Here is a 19742-nt window from a genome sequence, read left to right as displayed (position 1 = left end):
ACTTTAACCGGTTATTAACAGTAATAACCAGTGAAATTTGGTCAATGTTATTAAACGGTTTATATATCGCATTAGGCCTCATTGTATATGTGTTACGGCTAAAGTGGTAGATACGGTTAATATTAATACTAACCGGTCAATATTAAAAATTGCTTCTTTTGGTCAAAGGGAAAAATAGAAAGGAGAGATTTCCGTATCGTGATCTACTGTAGAATAATCGCCAAGTCTTGCCATCTTCTGGGCAGCAGCCCGCGAGAAACTAAAAAAAAAAAAAAAAACCACAGGAAGAGACCAACTCGACGGGAATAACTCGTGGCCATCCCCGGCAAATATTTACATGCTTTTTTTTCCTTCTTTTTATAAAAAAAAATCAATTTGACACTGTGGAGATTGTAGTTGGCCTGGCAGATCACGACACGGAAATATCCCCAATAAAAACGGCAGATCAAAAGGCCTGACGGACACTGAAAAATACTTCTCTAAAGATCAACAAACAAATACTTAAATTAAAGCAATCCCTCCTTCACCCTCCCCCTCCAAAAAACTAGCCTTATGTAGATATGAGCCCTGACAGTTGGAGAGAAGACAGTAGATTTTCAACATAAAACTAATTCAACTTTTACTCTTTCTTAGTGGTTTTTTACTTAAAATTTGTTTCATATTAAATATAATGTATTCTTCTATATGAATTATAATTTAATTCAGCAAATGCTTATTAGCATTTTGTTTTTGTTGACATTAAATTTGAAGTGGAATTTACCTCTATGAATCCCTTACACGCTGTTCAATTGTAAGCGCTAAACACAATGAGTGTGAGCGGTTTTGAAGGCGGAACCGGTGACTTTCGGGGCATCCCTGGCCTAGCGGTATTGCCCGCCGAAAGCAGTGTGAAGCGTGGAGGTGGCGGGTCCGAATCCCGCCATAACCCTGGATGTATTCTTTGTGATGTCCTTATCTAAATTGTTCTATCTGCCCTACTTGACATTGGTTTGGAAGCCTAAATTAAGAAAACAAGCCTGCAAATATATGTAATTTCAATAAAGCAATAAAACCGGTGACTTTCTTTCTCATTTATACCTCCAAGTAGTTGACTTTAAGACACGGTTCCCAGCAGATTACCGAAGTCAAGCATCACTGGCTGCGGTCAGTGTGCGGGTGGGTGACCATTTGGATGAGATTGCGCAGGGACCGAGGGTGTGTGGTATGTTTCCTCTTTAAACTGTTCTACCGTAAAGTGCTCGACTTTGCCTGCAGGTCGTCGGGCTACCGATTCGGGGATGCCATCCCCTCTGCAGAGGATCAAAATTGTGAAGGCATGTCTTCGGATCATCCTCCGGGATGTTTCCCAGACCGTCGCCAATAGCCCATTGTGCAGCTCTAGTGCGACGTAAATGAACTACAACAATATCTCCAAGTACTTTTTTGGGGGTACTTTATTTACGTCGCTCTAGAGCTGCACAATGGGGCACGGTTTGGGAAACATCCCTGAGGATGATCCAACACACACTTTTTTTGGTCAATGGCCTCAGAAATGCCAGAATTGCTACTCTCTTATCGTTACCCTGTGAGCACCTATGGCTCAGCCACGGCGTTGGAGTAGCGTCGCCCACGTCATATAGCCACAAACCCGTTTATAGGGCGGGCTACAATCACACAGAAGAAAGGACATAAAACACAGAGAGAAAGAAACATCCATGCCTTGAGCGGGATTCAAATTCACAACTATCGACTCCGCAGTCAGGCACGCTAACTAGTCGGCAGATGATCCAAACATATAACATTGCAATTTTTGATCCATTGCAGAGGTGACCGCTCCCCTGCTTTGGAAGCACGAAGTCGAGCACTTTACTGTAGAACAGTTTAACGGGGACCGATACCGTGCTCCATGGTCCCTAGGCAGGATGATCAAAGTGGTCACCCACCCGCTTACTAACCGAGATCCATCAGTGATGCTTGACTTCGGTGATCTTCTGGAAACCGTAGTCCTTACGATCATTTCACTGCGGGACCCAAGTTGCGACAGAGAATGCTGTTGGTTTAAATTGCTCATCACGAAGAACCTTAGTAGTTGCAAACTAATATCCTAAAAATCATGTAAAGAATAAAGTAATATGTAAATTATATAGTGCTTATGAAAGTTTGTGTACTACAAAACACTTAAGCGTGGAATTTTGTAGGTTCGATTCCAATCGTAACCATGTTACATTAGGTTTTCATGTCCACCTGCATTTTGAATAACTTTACTTTCGAAATTAGAGGCACATTGCCCGTTCTTTGATTTAATTGTACTAGTCTATTAATTTATCTATGATTGATTTTTCTTCAGTTATACTTTATTCCATATTCAGTTATTCAAATATTTGAGTCCCGCAGTGGATTGTTCGTAAAGACACGGTTCCCAGGAGAACGTCGAAGTCAAGCATCACTGACTGCGATCAGTAAGCGGGTGGGTGACCACTTTGATCAATACTCGTAGGGCCGAAGATGTGAGGTCCCCGTTAAACTACTGCCGTACAGAGACTTGGCACGATGGTTATAGGGCCACCAAAGCGGCAGAGGATCAAAATGGTGATGGCATGACCTCGGATCATCCTCAGAGATGTTTCAAAGACAGTTGTTAATAACGCATGGTGGAGCTCTAGTGTGACGTAAATAATGCACTTACCTACCACATCATCAACTCAACTCAACTTTGATAGAAAATAATCGTTATCTACATTAAGGGATATAAAATAAGAGGCACGGCCGGTATCGAATGAGCTCTTCCTGTCTCCGAACTGTAAGGGCCGTACGCCCAGTTCCACTACAACGACCGAAAGTCTCCGAACTGTGTCATTTGTAAATTGTAGTCTTGTGGGCTTAGTCTAATTATTAATGCTAAGATGGATACCTTTATCCCTGAAATTTTCTTCAAGGCCTTCATCCAAAGACTTAGTTTTGTTCTAAAGATCTTCAAGCAATAAGCTACCAATATTATTAATAGCAATAAGTTACCAATTACCAATATTCTGATGCTCGTTTATATATGACTTTTCTCTTGATGTTTTTTTAAAGTAAGTTTTTCTAATTTTTATACTTTTTGCCTTTAAGTTTTTCGTGATTATTAGTGGTACGCTTTAATTCTCCATAATTTGTGATTACTTTTCCAAAAAGATTAGTATACCTGTTTTAATAATTGACTCACTTGGATAATTTTAAAAAATATTTTTCTTCGTATTTTTTGAGCATGATTAAAATAAAACTAACAAATACTAAGCGTAATTTTTAAAATTTTGTGTTCTCCAATATTGAATTCATTCGAAGCTCGTTTTTGTTTAAAACTGTAATTCCCTCTCAATATTAAGAAATATCGTATATTTATAAATTTGTATACGTATGTATATTTCATACAACGGTATTAACTCGATATGTTAAACTGAGTTGCATAATTTCATTTTACTCTAAATATTTTTAATCCCACTAATTTGAACTATTTATGATTAACAGTTTAATAAAGATTAATGTATACCAACATTTCTTAAACTAATTTAACTTGCATAAGCTTTAGTTTGGCAAAAGAAAATGTTTTTTGCAATCAAGTCAGGTTTTTAGGTCTCTCAGATTTTATATTTCACAACTCCCATACTACTTAGTGTCTTTTGACCCCTTCTTTTCTTTGACCAGGTAACACAGTTTAATTAGTTTATTCAGTTAATTAGTTTGCTTGCTGCAGTTGAGCAAATGGTTTCAACTTTTAGCCGGCGGTGTTTTTGCTTCAAACTATTGTCCGGTACACCAGCTAAAATGTAAAGATGTAATATTGAAAATGATTTTTTTGAGAGTGTCAGTTTATAATTTGAAATCAAAATTAAATTCCGGGAATTAAACTAAAACGCTTAGCGTTCGATTCTCAGACAAACCATATTTAGATCAATAGAACTTAATATCAAATTTTATTTTGGTAATTTCCTGATTAAATATTCGTTAAGTCTTCACCAATTTTCGGATGCGTGATTGTTATCTCAATATTTGAGAATCTGTTGAAGTAAATGTGCTAGTTTCAAAATATAGTCTACGATTAAAATGCACTTTTACATAAATACATAAAAGTTTAGGCCAAACCTTAAAACAAATGATCCAATAAAATTTATATCTAATTTATAAAATTTTTGCTCATATCTCAATTTTGTCTGCTATTATTAAAATTTACTAAATAAAGTCTTAAACTTGTTTCATTGTAAAATTCAAGCGTGCAATGAAAAACAATTTATTGAATTCACATTCTTTAAAATTAGAAAACTATTTCAGGTATCTAGATGTCTGGAAACCAAAAACTAGGACATACAATATGGCATATTTAGTGTTATTTAAATAAAACACATGGTATTAATAAAATAACAGTTTTTAATAAATCCCGCCTCGTCAGTAATGTACTGTTATTTCAGAACAAATTTTAATATTTAAGGTAACGCCTTCTGTTCCAAATCAAAATTTTTATCAGACAATTCAGAATCTGTCTGTAATTACCGCTTACATTATTTAAAACCCTTAAAGCTTAAGACTCGCTGTCACATGACATAGCACCGCATTTAAGTTTTATTTTCCCCTTCCAGTCAACCTAAATAGAAAACATTTAATTGCACAGAATTTTTATTGTTTCATAACCCTTGTAAATCTTGGTATCTTTCCTCCCCTTCTGTTTTCCAGACCTTGGACCAGATAACACCGTTTAATTTCGTTATTCACTTAAGTAGTTTGTTTGCAGTTGTGCAAATGATCTCAACTTTCTGCAATAAATTCAAATGAATGTCTCTTAATTGAAAGTAAATCAATATGAAATGCAGGATTGCTGTAAAATAAGTTTTTCCTTTAATTATTATTTTGTCGGAAAACTTCGTTCCTAATTCAATTGTGCAATTCCTGAGGTGAATAACTAATATATTTGTTGAGAGATTCTAAGTGTAGTAACTTCCTTTGAAATTTATGAAAATTAGAAAGTTGATCTATTAGTATAGAAAACATTAAAGGGTTGCGCAACTTTCAGATTAAAAATCTCTCTTTATAGGGAGATTCTACTCTATTTTAATAGAGCATTTACCCCAAGGCATTAAAATCTGAAAACTATTTGTTAATTTCGGTTAAATATGTTAAATATCATCACACTGAAACATAAAATCAGATTGTTGTACATAATTTACTGGATGTGTACTAAAGGTTTTGCAATCATTGTTGGCTAATTTTAATTTCATTTGTTTTTTCGTGATATTTAAATGCGTACAGCATTGCAAATTTGTAAAATGTATTTCTAATCGGGAGGTTATAGCTTACTTCAAGTTTCCATCGCAGCCCAATTTAGCTAAGCTGCGAACACCAATATGGAATTGTGTTCGATAACTATCTGTATCAAGCCATTTTTCAGGATTTCTGTAGTAAACTGATTTAAAATTCTGAGCAGTTAATGTCATTCGAAAATTTGGACTGAATTGAGAATTGTTTTAAAATGAACAAAAATATTAAGTCTTTAAATTCTTTCTTTTCAAAATTTGAGGCTTTAATTTAATGGCATAAATATGCTGCACCGAAGTAATCGTAGAACTTATCATAAGTATAAAATTTTCAGCAGCAAACTTAAAAGCAATCCTAACTAAAACAAATCTAAATATTTTGTTTTCTAAAAGTTGAAAATTTCAAAAACTTATGTTCAATGTACTAGAACATTTGTTTAAAAGTTAACGATCGCTTTTGCTTAGACACACCGGTATTGGCTATTGAAATCTTTGGTTTAAATTTTATAAGTTTAATTTTAATTCTTTTTTGGGGGAAAGTAATCTGCATATTCGTTTTATAAAAACCTTCACATTGAATTTCAGGATTTGATATAAATGTCTTTATAATTTTAAGCTAGTGATATGTTAATATTTTTGTATATGGAACCAATATGGAATTGTGTTCGATAACTATCTGTATCGAGCAATTTTTCATGATTTCTGTAGTATACTGATTTAAAATTCTAAACAGTTAATGTCATTCGAAAATTTGGACTAAAGTGAGAATTGTCTTAAAATGAACAAAAATATTAAGTCTTTAAATTCTTTCTTTTCAGAACTTTAGTTTAATATTAGTGATACATTAGTCATAAGTATGCAGTATTAAGCAGCAAATTTAAAATAATTAATTAAAATATTTCTATTTGTTTTAGTTAGGATTGTTCTTATGTTTTTACAAATCGAAAATTTAAATATCTGATGTTCATTGTACTGGAACATTTGTTTAAAAGTTCACGATGGCTTTTGCTTAAGCGCATCGATATTGACCTAATTATAATCATTGGTTTAACTTTTATAATTAAAAGTTTAATTTTTTTAGGGGAAATTTACATATTTAGTTTATAAAACTTTAATATTCAACTTCAGGTTTTGATATAAATGTCGCTATAATTTTGGGATAGTCATGTGTTATATTAAGTTAATGTTTTGTAGGGATCATATTTTGATTGGTCATTTAATCATACCAACAAGCCTCTCAGTGAAAGGTTAGTGCGAAATGTTTGATAAATGGTAAACTTTCGAATACGAAGTGTCTGCAGCTTGAAAATGTCTGCAGATTTACGGTACGGTACATTATTTACGTTGCACTAGAGCTGCACAATGGGCAATTAGCTACGGTCTGAGAAACATCCCTGAGGATGATCCGAAGACATGCAATCGCAATTTTGATCCTCTGCTGAGGGGATGACTCTCTTGCTTTGATAGCTAGACGACCACCACGCGAAGTCTAGCACTTTACGGTAGAACAGCTGAACTGGGACCCATACCGTACATCCTCGGTCCCTACAAAGGCTTTTCAAAGTGGTCACCCACCCGCTTACTGACAGCAGCTAGTGATCCTTGACTTCGGTTTTTCTACTGGAAACCGTGCTATTACGATCAAACCACTGCGTGGGACTGGTCAAATTTTGCAAAGAAATGAAACATTACTTCATTAACTTTACTTCAGGTACAATTTTGTTTTCAACAAATGTTTTGTATGCCCAAAACGTTTAGAGTGGCCCTTGGGTATAAAACCAAGGGCATCCACTCTACCACCAAGGCTACCAAAACCTAAACTAACAGCTACTATATTTAAAATTAAACAGGTTTTTTTGAGGAAAATATTCGGTCAAAAATAGTGTTATTCAAACAAAACTTAGCTATAAGTTTTAGGTCATTTTAAATTTATGAAATTAAAAATATTATACTAAGTTATAATTAAACAATATATTTGCATTTAAGAAAAGGTAGATTTAAATTATTACCTGTTTTTTTTTTTTAGTGCGATACCTTTTCAGGGGGGTTAAAATAGTTTTGCCGTTGTTGTTAGGACTCTGTGCGCACAGCATTATTAACACTAGAGAAACTGAAACTTAGTATATACCTATATTGCCCGAAAGCAGTCTGGTTATTCTTGCACAATGCAGTCATTTAATGTGTAAAGAAATTTGTTTTAAAATTAATTTTTATTATTTCTATACTATTTACAGTTGTATAACAAGTTATAAGTAAATATGAACAAGAAGAGAAAAATTATGTTGTACTAAAAGTTACAAAATTCTAAGAAATTGTGTGATCATTGTTTTTCTAATTGAAATTAAAAAGCAATCAAAATGACTTCCTTGGGCAATTTAGATTGGTTAAATATTTGACTAATAAAACATAACCATATTAAACGGTTATATTTTAATTAAATTGTCTTTGTTGCAGAATCCAAGAAGCTACCGTGATTTCCTTGAAATTGATGTTTGATACTCTACCACAGGAAGTGACTAATGCTAGTTTGAAAGAATATACCCTAGAGCAGAATATTGATTATTTACCTGGAAGTTTAGTGATTGGTAAGAATTATTTTGATCTGATCGAGTAATTGTTTAATATAAAATTTATTTAATGTATTTAAACTCAAATACAGCATTTGATTAGATATTGAATTATAAAATATTTTACACATTGAACTATTTCAAATCAAATTACTCGGGTATCAAACTGGATAAAAAGGAGAAATTTCGACGAAAATTTTAATTTTTCATTAATGTTTGAACATGGTTTAATTGGCTTTCCAAAATATAACTTTTTGTCAGATTCTTAGAATTAAGTTATAGTAGTTTTTTCGTGTGCTGACAAATGGAGTCGGAAGTAGATTCTTAAAAACGAAACTTTATTTGTAACGTTTAGAGTATTTTAACCTTTCCATTTCATTAAATTATATTTAAGATTTATTCAGAGGACGAAAATGAATTTTATGAACGTTAAAGTACTCATTTTCTAAGCGTCTATATTAAGATTTTTTATCAGTTTATTATAGAATTTGAGATTATTTGTAGATTTGTATGTTGTCAATTATTTGCACTAAAAGCTAGGGTTTGAGTGAATTTCTTAGTGTATTTAAAATTTTTCTTGAAGATTCAATATTCCTAAATATTTTTTTAAAGATTTCAGTTCAAAACACACGTAATTACACTAATCTAGAGAAATTATATTGAATTTTATGAATTATAATTTGTTGTCGAGGATTTAGTATGGCAAGGAAAATTTGGTTTTTGAACTAATTTGTTTTGAAATATACTTTTTAATTTTCGGATTCTTGCTAACAAATTAAATTTAGCCTTTGTAAAAATATGTTGAAACTAGTCTCATACCTTAAGGGAATTTCATTTTTATGAAAACTTGGCTTCCTCTAATTAGTTAAGAATGTTTTGGGGTTTCTCGTATATGTTACCAAGGGGAAGAGAGAGGGGTGTGGACTGGACAGTGTGTAAGCATCGTTGAGGTAAGCATCATTTTAAATAAGCTAGGTAAGTTTTTCAAATGTATTAATTTTTTAACTCGTTAGGACAGAAGTTAATTGCGTTAACATTGTTCCTTACGTTTAAAACTTATTTCACCTTTTTAGTTTCTTAGTGGGGGGGGGTAGGATTTTAACGTCTACTGATTTAATCTGCTTATAACTATTGGGAGGCTGATGAATTCGGCCCAATGTCATTCACCAAATAATTTCAACTCTAATTACCTTTCGAATGCAATATTCCCCATGCATACATGAAAGCTGTTTCACTTACTTTCGTGGTGATTTTAAAATTTTTAGTAATTTAAAATTTCGACTGCACCGTTAGACTCGGGGATTTTCATTTTAACTTTGTCTGCGTTTGTTAATAAATTCTTGTGTTTTACTCCAGTGATTTGGAAAGTAGGCACATAGTGCAGAGGACTTGTGAGTAGGAATTGAATGTTTGTACTAATGTGATCATTATGGCCATTTCACAAAAATATCAATTTCAAAAGCTTACAAACGAAGGGATTGAAACGAATCATTAGCTTGGTAAATGATTATAAAACTTGATTCGACGCACTGATATCGAACACTCTTACTAAAAGACTTTTCTAATTTTACCGTGAAAGTAAGGACATTTTTATTTTTTTAACTAGGCTTTGTACTGGATACCTCAACGACGTATAGTAACTCTTAAGGACCCTATTTGCCGAGATCTCCATTTCGGACCTAGTTGCCATAGGAAACATGTGTGCCAAGATGCCCTCGATTACTTAGTGTGATAACTATGTGTGCCAAGATGACCTCAATTACTGACCTAGTTGTCATGAGAACAATGTGTACCAAGATCAGCTTGATTACCGACCTAGTTACCATGATAAACATGTGTGCCAAAATGATTGACTTTTGTTGCTATGACCGAACTGAAGAGTTAAACCTACCTTATTTCCTCGACTCAAAAGGTTTATTTTTTATATTCTCTAATATGGAAATTCCACACTTGTATTATATGAATATTTAAATATAATTTTTTTAATAAGAATTAAGCTACATATTGTCTTTTGCGAAATCTAAATCCATATTTTCGATTCCGTGCATGCAATTTAAGAGTACTCAGTAATAAAGTAAATTTATTTCTAAGATTTTTCTTAAATATAATTAATCGAATTGATCTAAATTTTATTATATCCAAAATTTTGTTCATGAATTATTTTAATAGTAAATTGTTTATCCATTAAATATCATGAATTAAATTTAAAGTCTTAGAGAATGTGCGTCGAATTTGCGGACACTAAGTATTTCATTTATCCTGCGAAGTGTATGCATACGTACACTTAAGTATCAAAACGTTTTAAGACAAGCTTATTGTTAGCTAGTGCTCTTAATAAATTATGACTTAATGTCTTAAAAATAAACCTAGAATATTTATGAGAATTAACTTTCAACGAATAAAAACTAATTTCGATTTATTTGTTTTTTCTTCAAACTGTTGTCCAGTACAAGAGCTAAAATGTAAAGTTGTAATTTTAAAAATTGATTCCTTGAGAGTGCCAGTTTAAATTTGAAATGAAAATTAAATTACGGCAATTAAACTAAATTACTTGGCTTTCGATTCTCAAACAAAACATATTTAAATTAAGAAAGCTTAATATAAAATTTTATTATGGTATAATACTAATTATATTTTTTTCAATAAATCTCCACCAAATTTTCAGATGCGTGATTGTTATCGCATTATTTGAGAATCAGTTGAAGTAAATATACTAATTTTAAAGTGATATCTACGACTTAGAATACACGTAATATAAGAGTTTAGGCCAAACTTTAAAACAAATGATTTAATAAAATTTATATCTAATCTATAAAATTGATCGCTCAACTGTCGGCTATTAAAATATACTAAATAAACTCTTAAACTTATTTCAATGTAAAATTCAAGAGTACAGGGAAAAACCGGAATAGTTTATTGAATACACAATCTTTAAAATTAGAAAATTGAAAAGTATTTGAGGTATCGAGATGCTTGGAAACCAAAGAACTAGAACATACAATATCGCATATTTAGGGTTACCTAAATAAAACGCACGGTATTAATAAAATACTTTTTAATAAATCCCGCCTCGTCAGTAGTGTACTGTTATTCAGTACAAATTTTAATATTTAAGGTAACACATTCTGTTCCAAATAAAAAATTTTATCGGACAATTCAGAATCTGTTTGTGTAATTACCGCTTACATTATTTAAAACACTTAAAGCTCACGGCTAGCTATCACGTGTCATAGCACTACATTTTAACGTTTCTTTTCGCCTTATAGTGAACTTTAATAAACATTAAATGCTGTATATTTGACATGTTAATACTTCACAATTTAGTCTGTCGTCGTATTTTTATGTACGTATTTATAAATTCCTCTAAACAAAGAAATTAATAATTTGTCAAGCATTTATGTAGTATATATGGGCAATAACAATTATACGTATTCTATTAAAAAAATTAATGTACTCTATATCAAATAGAAGTCTAAGAACGAAACTGTTAAAAAAAAATTTTAAATAAAAAACTAAACAATGAAGTTATTGTTCAGAAGTATACATTTCGGCAAAAAAACTTTCGCATTTCGTAACTCTTGGGGAAAAAACTGCTAGATTTTGGTAGAGCGGAAATTTTTTTAATAATTATCTATAGTTAAAATCTGATGTTTTCTCACCTAATATGAATTGAGGAAGAAATTTGGTAGGAACAAATATTTAAACTTCGTCAGGTAATTCCTTAAGATAAACTGGAATTATATTTCTAATTAAATACGTTCGATATATTTTTATAAATAGACTTGTGGGTTTATGCAAAACTAGTTTCGTTTTTAATCTTATTTCTCAGCAGAGTCTATTTTGTATAACGAAATTCCTTAAATAGATATGCCTCGATTTGCTTTTCCTCTAAATATTTATAGTGGTATTCATTCAGTGTTCAAAAGTAACTCGAGTAAAATCTGTTCGATTAGAAGTTTCAACACTAAATAATATTTATTACGGATGATTTGATCAATTTAGTTATGCCTAGCCAGCTATAAACACCGCGCGTGATAAAAGGATGTTTTAAATTTTTGAAAAGCTTCAATGCTGAAGCTATATCTAGTCGTAGTTTCAAAAAGTAAACAAATTTGGAAGATTAAAATTGAAATTTAGTTCCCTTTTTTTTTTTATGCAATTATGCCTGGATGAGCAAATTTAAAGCAGTTTATGTTTAAGGAATTTCGTTATGCATTCATATTGTTCACTTCATTCATATTCACGTTCACGTCATTCATATTATTCATTCATCACGTTATTTCATTATTTCACTCAATTCTAGCTAATTACTAACATACGACTAACTATAACATATATTTTAACCATAAAACATTAATTCATGGACTCTGCTGCTAAGTAAGTTTAAATAACGGGGCATAATTACGCAGTATAAGTTATTGAAGTTTTTCTTAATTACGAGATAGCATTTCGTACAACTGAAGTTGTGCAATAGTAAAATGATGCAGAAAATATGTAGAGATTTTTAAAAGAAAGTGTAAATTTTACTAAAATCCTGTTTTGTTTCAATGCATAAAATTTTTGAAATTTGCATAAATTAAACAAATTATTTGTAAACGGGACATTATTAGAGAAATCGACAGAGGAGTTTTAAAAAACGTGTATCTATTTTAAATTGAGTGAAAATAGTACTTTTTAAACTAAAAACAAATTAAATCTGTAGACATTCTACAATAACTAGTGAATTTTACTAAGACTGAAATGCCTGTACCAGTTATTCTAAAGGAAACTGAAATTAAAAAAATACAAAAACTTATAGAAATTAAACTTGCCAGCTTTGTTTTTGTAGGTCTCTCCTATTAAACAAACCCTAAACAATAATCTGAATACCCTGAAACAGTCTCGTATGTTATTTCGGGCATTTTTTAAATGTTCGCTATTTTAATACCAATAAGAGAGCAGAATATTGTCTACTTGTAATACAATTTAAGGTTGGTTGTAAGGTTTGATCAAACATAGAAACGCTTGTAAAAAGACTTATGGCTGAAATTTTTCCCGAAATTTTAATTCTTACGCAGAGTTATCATAAGCTATAAAATTTGCTTAGTGGATACAGGGCTCCAAATGTTAAATTCCTGAGCCTGACTGGCCTAGTTGAGTGATATTTCAGGTCTACGAAGTTACGTAGAAAACTTAATTCATAATTTAACGAGTTGGCAGAACCTTGCAATACAAAATTAATTAGCAAGTATGTGATAAAATCTCGATACATTTCGTGCATAAATTTAATTTATAAAACAATAAATCCTAGTTTGATGCGAAGAGTCATTTCGAATCTGACATTTAAGCAAATATAAGCTTTGGAATTTTTGTAAAGTTTAGTTCTTAAAACGCTAAGGCAGGCACAAGTCTGTTTAACTCGAGTGCCGTTGCTGAAATTGAGATTCGTTAATTTTCTGTGCAATATTGGGACATTGTTCTCTAACAGAAAGTGGGTATAATTGAAGCGAATGGTTCCGTAACGTCCGGACAAGTATGAAACCCTGCGAGGAGGTGGTAGACTGCCTTTCTGCTTCTTTGTGTTTCACATTCGTTCTGCCGTTTCGGAACTTCTCGGGTCACTTGTACGCATTGCTGTAAGAAAATATTCTTATATTGCGTATTAAGCCTCTGCCCATTTAATTTCTGACTTTTACTGTTCGGTTACTACCGCTGCTGAACTTAACGATGTAAATTGGTAAACTTCGGATTAGTTACGGAGAATACTCATTTTAGCAAATTACAGTCTAATTTTAATTCTCGCTATGACAACCACTATGTATATACGGCTTATTTTTGTCATAAATGTTGATAGAAAATCCTAAATTTCTTTAATGCAGTCCAGCTAATCATAGGGGATATTAATTCTCGCGATTATAAAAGCAAGATTGTTCTTAATGTCAACCCGTATTTGAAACTAGTTTCATTATAAATTCTTTTCGACTAAATATGAATCAAAATTGTAGGTTAGCGACGTTTTACATGTGGAGTCATCTATCCGCATCATAAATCGTTGTTCGCCCAGGTTTTAAACATCGTGGAAAGTACTCGGATCTTTTTTAACTTGTATATTAGCTATTAAAGGATAATGCACGATCGCTGCTAGGCATTAAGCAATGAGGAATTTCATAAAAAAATAGTACAGATCCAATAGAGAATTGACTTAAGCTACTCTAAAATTGGGAAAGTGGGTATTGATTGGAAAAAATAGTTTTCGAAGTAAGCATGGTGGAGCTTAATTGAAAAATAAATTAACAATCATTACAGAACAGAATCCCTTAATCTGATAAAAAAAATAGTTTTTATAATTTCGAAAATAGGTACATAATTCATAACGTCCTTCGAGATCCAAATCAAATTTTAGAATTTACTTTATGACAAATTTAAAATAAAAGTTAGACAACAAAATTTGAACATTTTAATATTACATCAAAAGTCTAAATCTGTTCGAAAATGTGAAAGAATGTGCCAAGAGATTTATCCAACTTATCCGAATTTAAAAATTAACTATGTTAAAATATGTTAAGAAATAAAATAAATCTTTCAACGTGTATATGTTTCTAATAAAATGCAAAAGATATTTTGTATATGTGTATTTACCTACGTGTCTTAAACATTATAACCAGCGTATTTAGTAGAATTTTTAAATGTTAACTTAAGATTTCAAAAATCTGATTTTGATGCAGTGTAAAGTGAATATGTAATGAATCAAATTATTATTTCAAAATCTCTATGACGCATATTTTTTAAACTAAACTAGTTATTGCAAATCGATTTGATAAAAAAAAACTAATTTCTGTGCGAAGTGCTAAAAATATAGGTTCTTCGTCAGAGAAGAAAATTTTCCTTTATAAACATGAATCTACAATTTGAAGAAAAAATCCACGAGGTAAAGTATAAACTAATTTTCTAAATCTATTCATTTTTAAATCCTTTTTACAGTAAAATTTTCTTATTCTCGTGGTATGTTGATTATGCGTTTAATACTTCTATAAGAATAAATGACGCATATAACAATAAGCTTGTCTTAGAGTTAAAACGTGTGTATTATATGAAATGCAGATTTGCAAATTCCTTAAATTTCATCTCAAAATTTTTATTCATTTACGTTTCAACCTAAGCTAAACATTGTTATAAGGCTAGAAATTTTTACACCAATTTAAAATTCAATCATGTTAGAACACCAGGGTTATATTTTACAAAATGTTACCTTTCGGAATCTGAACTGTTTTCAAGTCTAACTTTCTAAAAAGTAAAATTTATATGAAATTCTCATCTACTTTTAGGTATTAAACTTTAAAAAATAGTACCACTTAACTCAACACAAACAAACATGGTAACGCCATTGTTAGTAGAGTGCCATAAAAAATTTGATACACCAAAATAAATCTTGAGATACTATATCGAAATTGCAACTGTATCATTTTTATAATTGCAGAGAACCAAATTTAAACCTGATAGCACGTAAATATTAAGACATCGATTATAAGACAGCTGAATGAAGTGCAGCCTATTAAGCGCGGTTTATAGTTGATGATATAGTAGGTCTACGCAATTTGGGGACATCTATCTGCAGCATAAGTGTGAATCGGTATGTTCTAGACTAGAGCCCCTGAATTAGACAGGCTGACTTATCATTTATTTTTGGAGCAAAGAGCTAACATAAGCACATAACATAACTAATACTAACATAACGTTAACTTGCTAACTTGTTTGCTCCAATATTGCTTGATAGGTCAGCTCTGATAGTATAGGAGCCTTATTCTAGACTAGAGTGGAATATGACGTGAAAGTGGTAGACGGCCGCTCTGCTTTCTCGTCATGCTTCACACTCGTCTAGCCGTTTCGGAACTTCTCTATTCACACATGCACTCTTTAATAGTGGATCAGTATCCTCGTGCTGTGAAGAGACCTTAAATCTTTAACGGAAGTATCTATTGATTAAAGAACATGAAACTAGTTAATTTTTAATATGTACTCAGTTTTTACTCTTAATATGATACTGCAATGACTTTTGCGAAAGCGAGAGTTCCCAGCTTTCTTCAATCGTTATATTGATCATATACTCAACAAAAAATTAGATAAGTAGCACTAAGCCCTCGGGAGTTTAATAAACGCCAGCCGAAAGGGAAAAATTCCGTTCTTAAAAAAAAGTCTAAATTTTTGGAAATATTTTTTTTCTAACTATGCCATTTCTTGAAATTGGTAATTTAAGAGCTGGGAAAAATTTAAACTGATAACTTGGAACCTCAAGCGAAAGTAGTGTCTGTTTTATCTAAAAATGCAGTCTAGAAATTAAACTAAATGCGCAAATCTGCTTTTCATATATAAAAGTTTAAACATTTTTTTTAAATTTATCAAACTAATGGAATAGTTTTAGTTGAAGGAGAAAATTTGAAGTAAAATCTTTAGTGTTAACTTTCTGATTTCTTTAGCGTAATATACTATTTAGAAATAAATAAAATTAATATAAATTAAAAATTTAAATGTATATAGGTTAATTTTTGTGATGAATGATACATATTTTTGATTTGAGAATTTTCAATAGAGGATCATAAATATTTTTGACTCTGTATTGTGTAACTAAATAGCAAAGTTGCTGTTTCTTAACTCACTGCTCATTTCTTACTTAAAATCCATGTCAATATAAATGTTTTGTTGTAAATGTTGTTAAAATTTTAGTTAGCTAGTTAGTTTAGTTTTTTTAGTTTTGTTAAAATTGCTAAAATGTTGTAAAAATTTTGTTAATAACAATTTTTTTAAAGCTGTGCAAAATTTTTCTATTTATGAAAAATGTTCTGTAAATAGGACAAAAGCTTAGTGTAGTTCATGTAAATTTTTAATGAGACTTCATTGTAAATGTTATTAGAGCTCCATGTAAATTAAGGAAGATGTTGTTTGAAACTAATTTGTAAGATAGAGTAACATGTAATGTCCAGAGACAGTCTTAAATAAAGATGTGTATTATAAAATGTTCTTTTGAATAAAAATATTTGATAGACAAAGAGGTTTTAATTTTTTATGTATATTAATTTTTGTTTATTTCTCACCGAAATAAGTTATTCAGTTTTAAATTACCCCTTTACAGATAATGAGCATACATTTATCGTGATTTTTATTTAAAATTCGCAATAAGGAATTACTAGGATGTTAGTTGGACTTTTCTGTAAATAATTGTGCTTTACGGATGGTTATTAAAGTGAATGTCGTCAGAACTAAATTCAGTTTAACATTAAGTCACTAGTTTTAAAAGAACTTGATGCATTTTTATACCAGTCAGTATCTGCTCTTTTTAAAAGGAATGTTTTTCCTAGTTAAAGTGGAGAATCTAATTCAAGCAAGTAGATATCGAAAGTAAAATTATCCTCTCCGGCAAGAATGAAAGAGCTTTTTAACAGGTACGAAAATATTTTTAGAGTATTGTTTTCTAAATATCTGAGGAAAATTAAGTGTGGAGAATTATCCTAAATTTCTTAATATGGCTTACCTCTTCCGTAACCCGTTTAACCTCAAAAGTGTTAACTCTTTGACGCATTATTTTTATTAAATATTTTGTACTTTTCAATATATTGTATAAAAGTCAAAATAAAACAAAATATTTAGCTTATTTATTAGTTGTGCCATCTTCTATTTCATAACCATACCAATTTTTTTTTCCTGATAAATTAAAATTCTAACGCGGCTCACTTCTAAACAATTTACACTTATTTGCAGTTAATCAGATCGAAATAGTTATTCATCATAGAAATTTCATCAATTTACAAAATCAATAACCAAGTTTCTGACTATAAAAAAGAACTATTTGGATTATATATTTCAGTATAGATTTCAGATAATTTAACAGATTTTTAGTAACTATTAGATTGCTTTCATGATTAAATGTACCAAACATATTTTTACTTGTAATTAAAGTGTCAAAAATATGTGAAAGGGAAATTGTCTAATCTGCATCAAAGGTTAGGGAATTTTTATCATTATAGATTAGTAGGTTAACAAACTAAATTGCGTTATTTTATCTAATTCTTTTTATTCATTGAAAGCTCTTCTGTACTTAGCTACCAAAGTTAAAAATTTTTGTATTTACTGGATAAACTACAAGTTTCTTAAATTTTAAAGCATTTTTAAAACTTACGAATTCAAAAACTTCAAAACTTTTTGTAAAATTCTGTGACTAGGTTCAATAGACCAAATTTAATTAACCTGGACAAATAGTTTCTAGTTTCTTCAGAACTTTCTAAATGCTGAAGAGCTGGGAAAAGACCTTTTTCAAAATAATTAAATCTCAATCTTACTTTTCCATTATTGCACGAACGTAATATTCCATTCTCCAGATTGATAATCTCGACAGAGAAAATTTTCTTCTGGCGAAAGTGCGCATACTTCAGATGAAGTTTTCTCAACTGTTTTTCATCCTCATAATACAAGATGGATTTATTACAACAGCAAATACTTTCCGTTGCGCCTGATTTTTTTATTAGCTTTCAAAGTCTTTTATTATTCGAAAAAAGTCTGATCCATATAAAAGTACAAATTCCTTATTCAAATTCGAATTTCCATTTCCTTAAAGCTATCAAAAAAATTAGCAAAATTTAACTGAAAATATCCTACCAATTTATACGAAGATGTTATGACTCTACACTTCTGCGACCAGAGCTTTAAATAACAGAAAATTCAATTTTTACATAGAAATATGTAACGATGAAACTCCAAGACATTTGAGTTTAATTTATATTTATCATATTTAAAGAGCGCATTTTAGCTAATCTGATAAGGCAGGATAGAAAATGAAGACTCCAAAAAATTTTTAGAACAGAGCTGCTCCGTCCCTTGAAATTGGAGCATTGAATAGTACCTGTTACGTTAAACAAGTGGTTCCCAAACTTTTTTTTATCCCTTTTTATAGTCAAAACTTGCCCACGAATCCCCAGTGCATATATGAACGGCATAAAAATTACAAATTGAAAAACAAAAAACATTTTGTTGAAAAACTATTTATTGAAATCATTTATCTTTTATTACTCTTCATTATCTTTTGTTTAAAAAAAAAATAAAAATTAAAGACTTGGATGAATGTGATGAGATTTGATTATGTCCGACTCAATGTTTGTGAGCACTAATTTCTAATCGTTTATATATATTTTTTTTTTATGATGAGGTTCCCTACGGCACTGAAACTAAGAGAACAATATTCTCTTCCCAAGTTTTGTTTATACAGAAAAAGTTTTGCAACAAACGCAGTTTTACGATTTTAGTTTTGATTCAATTTAATTATTCATCTTGTAGTTTCAAATTACTTTCGCTAAGTTTGGCAAATGTACTGAAAATACATTCGCTGCAGCTTGTTTTAAGTTAACCAGAAAACCTTGGTATCTTCGTACCATTGCCGGAGCACCGGCAGTAGCTACAGAAATGATATTAGTCAAGGGTATATCTTTTAATTCAATCAATAGCGTTTCACCTAGCAAGTAACAATTCTTTGTAAAATTTTCATTCTTTTACAAATCTTACATAAGCTAAAAGTAAGAGCTTCGTTTCCTGGATAAGTAGATTCGTCAAGCTGTATAGAAATTCAGATATTTTTAAGTACTCGCGTAAAGAATTTTCTACGCACTGAGATATATTATCAATCTTTCTTTGTACATTATTATTACTCCGTGGAATTATTTTTACAATGTTAAAAGCTGGTTTGTGCAACCCGGTGAGTATTACCTCACTTACATCTAGTAAAATAAGTTCTTCAATAGTGTGGAGGCTTTCCGAACTTTGCAATCATGTAATATATAGAAAAATGCGAAACAATGAGAAGCATGCAATCCATCGTCACCTCTCTTAGATGTTGTTGCAGTGACGGTGTTTTCAGATATTTTTCTTTGACTGTTTGAATAATAGTTAA

At 30.9% G+C, this 19742-nt stretch overlaps 2 protein-coding genes across 15 annotated transcripts in view; one reads left to right on the top strand and one right to left on the bottom strand.

Annotated features, from left to right (window-relative positions):
* LOC147812596 (pre-mRNA 3' end processing protein WDR33-like) overlaps window positions 1-19742 on the bottom strand; it is a 612260-nt gene that overhangs the window by 115519 nt on the left and 476999 nt on the right. The window lies entirely within an intron of this gene.
* The window catches only part of LOC147812607 (transcription-associated protein 1-like), a 62432-nt gene continuing 45409 nt past the window's right edge, over window positions 2720-19742 (top strand). For all 14 annotated transcript variants that reach the window (XM_087162424.1, XM_087162416.1, XM_087162408.1 and 11 more), the window contains exons 1-4: window positions 2720-3053; window positions 7719-7849; window positions 9438-9743; window positions 17164-17247. The gene's annotated coding sequence lies outside the window, so the exon portion shown is untranslated. The remainder of the gene's footprint in view (window positions 3054-7718; window positions 7850-9437; window positions 9744-17163; window positions 17248-19742) is intronic.

The sequence above is a fragment of the Parasteatoda tepidariorum genome, chromosome 4 (genome assembly GCF_982258835.1).
Source record: "Parasteatoda tepidariorum strain Cologne lab strain chromosome 4, Ptep-v5.0, whole genome shotgun sequence".
NCBI lineage: Eukaryota > Metazoa > Arthropoda > Arachnida > Araneae > Theridiidae > Parasteatoda > Parasteatoda tepidariorum.
The sequence above is the reverse complement of the archived record's forward strand: the minus strand, read 5'-3'. Positions and strand labels throughout refer to the sequence as shown.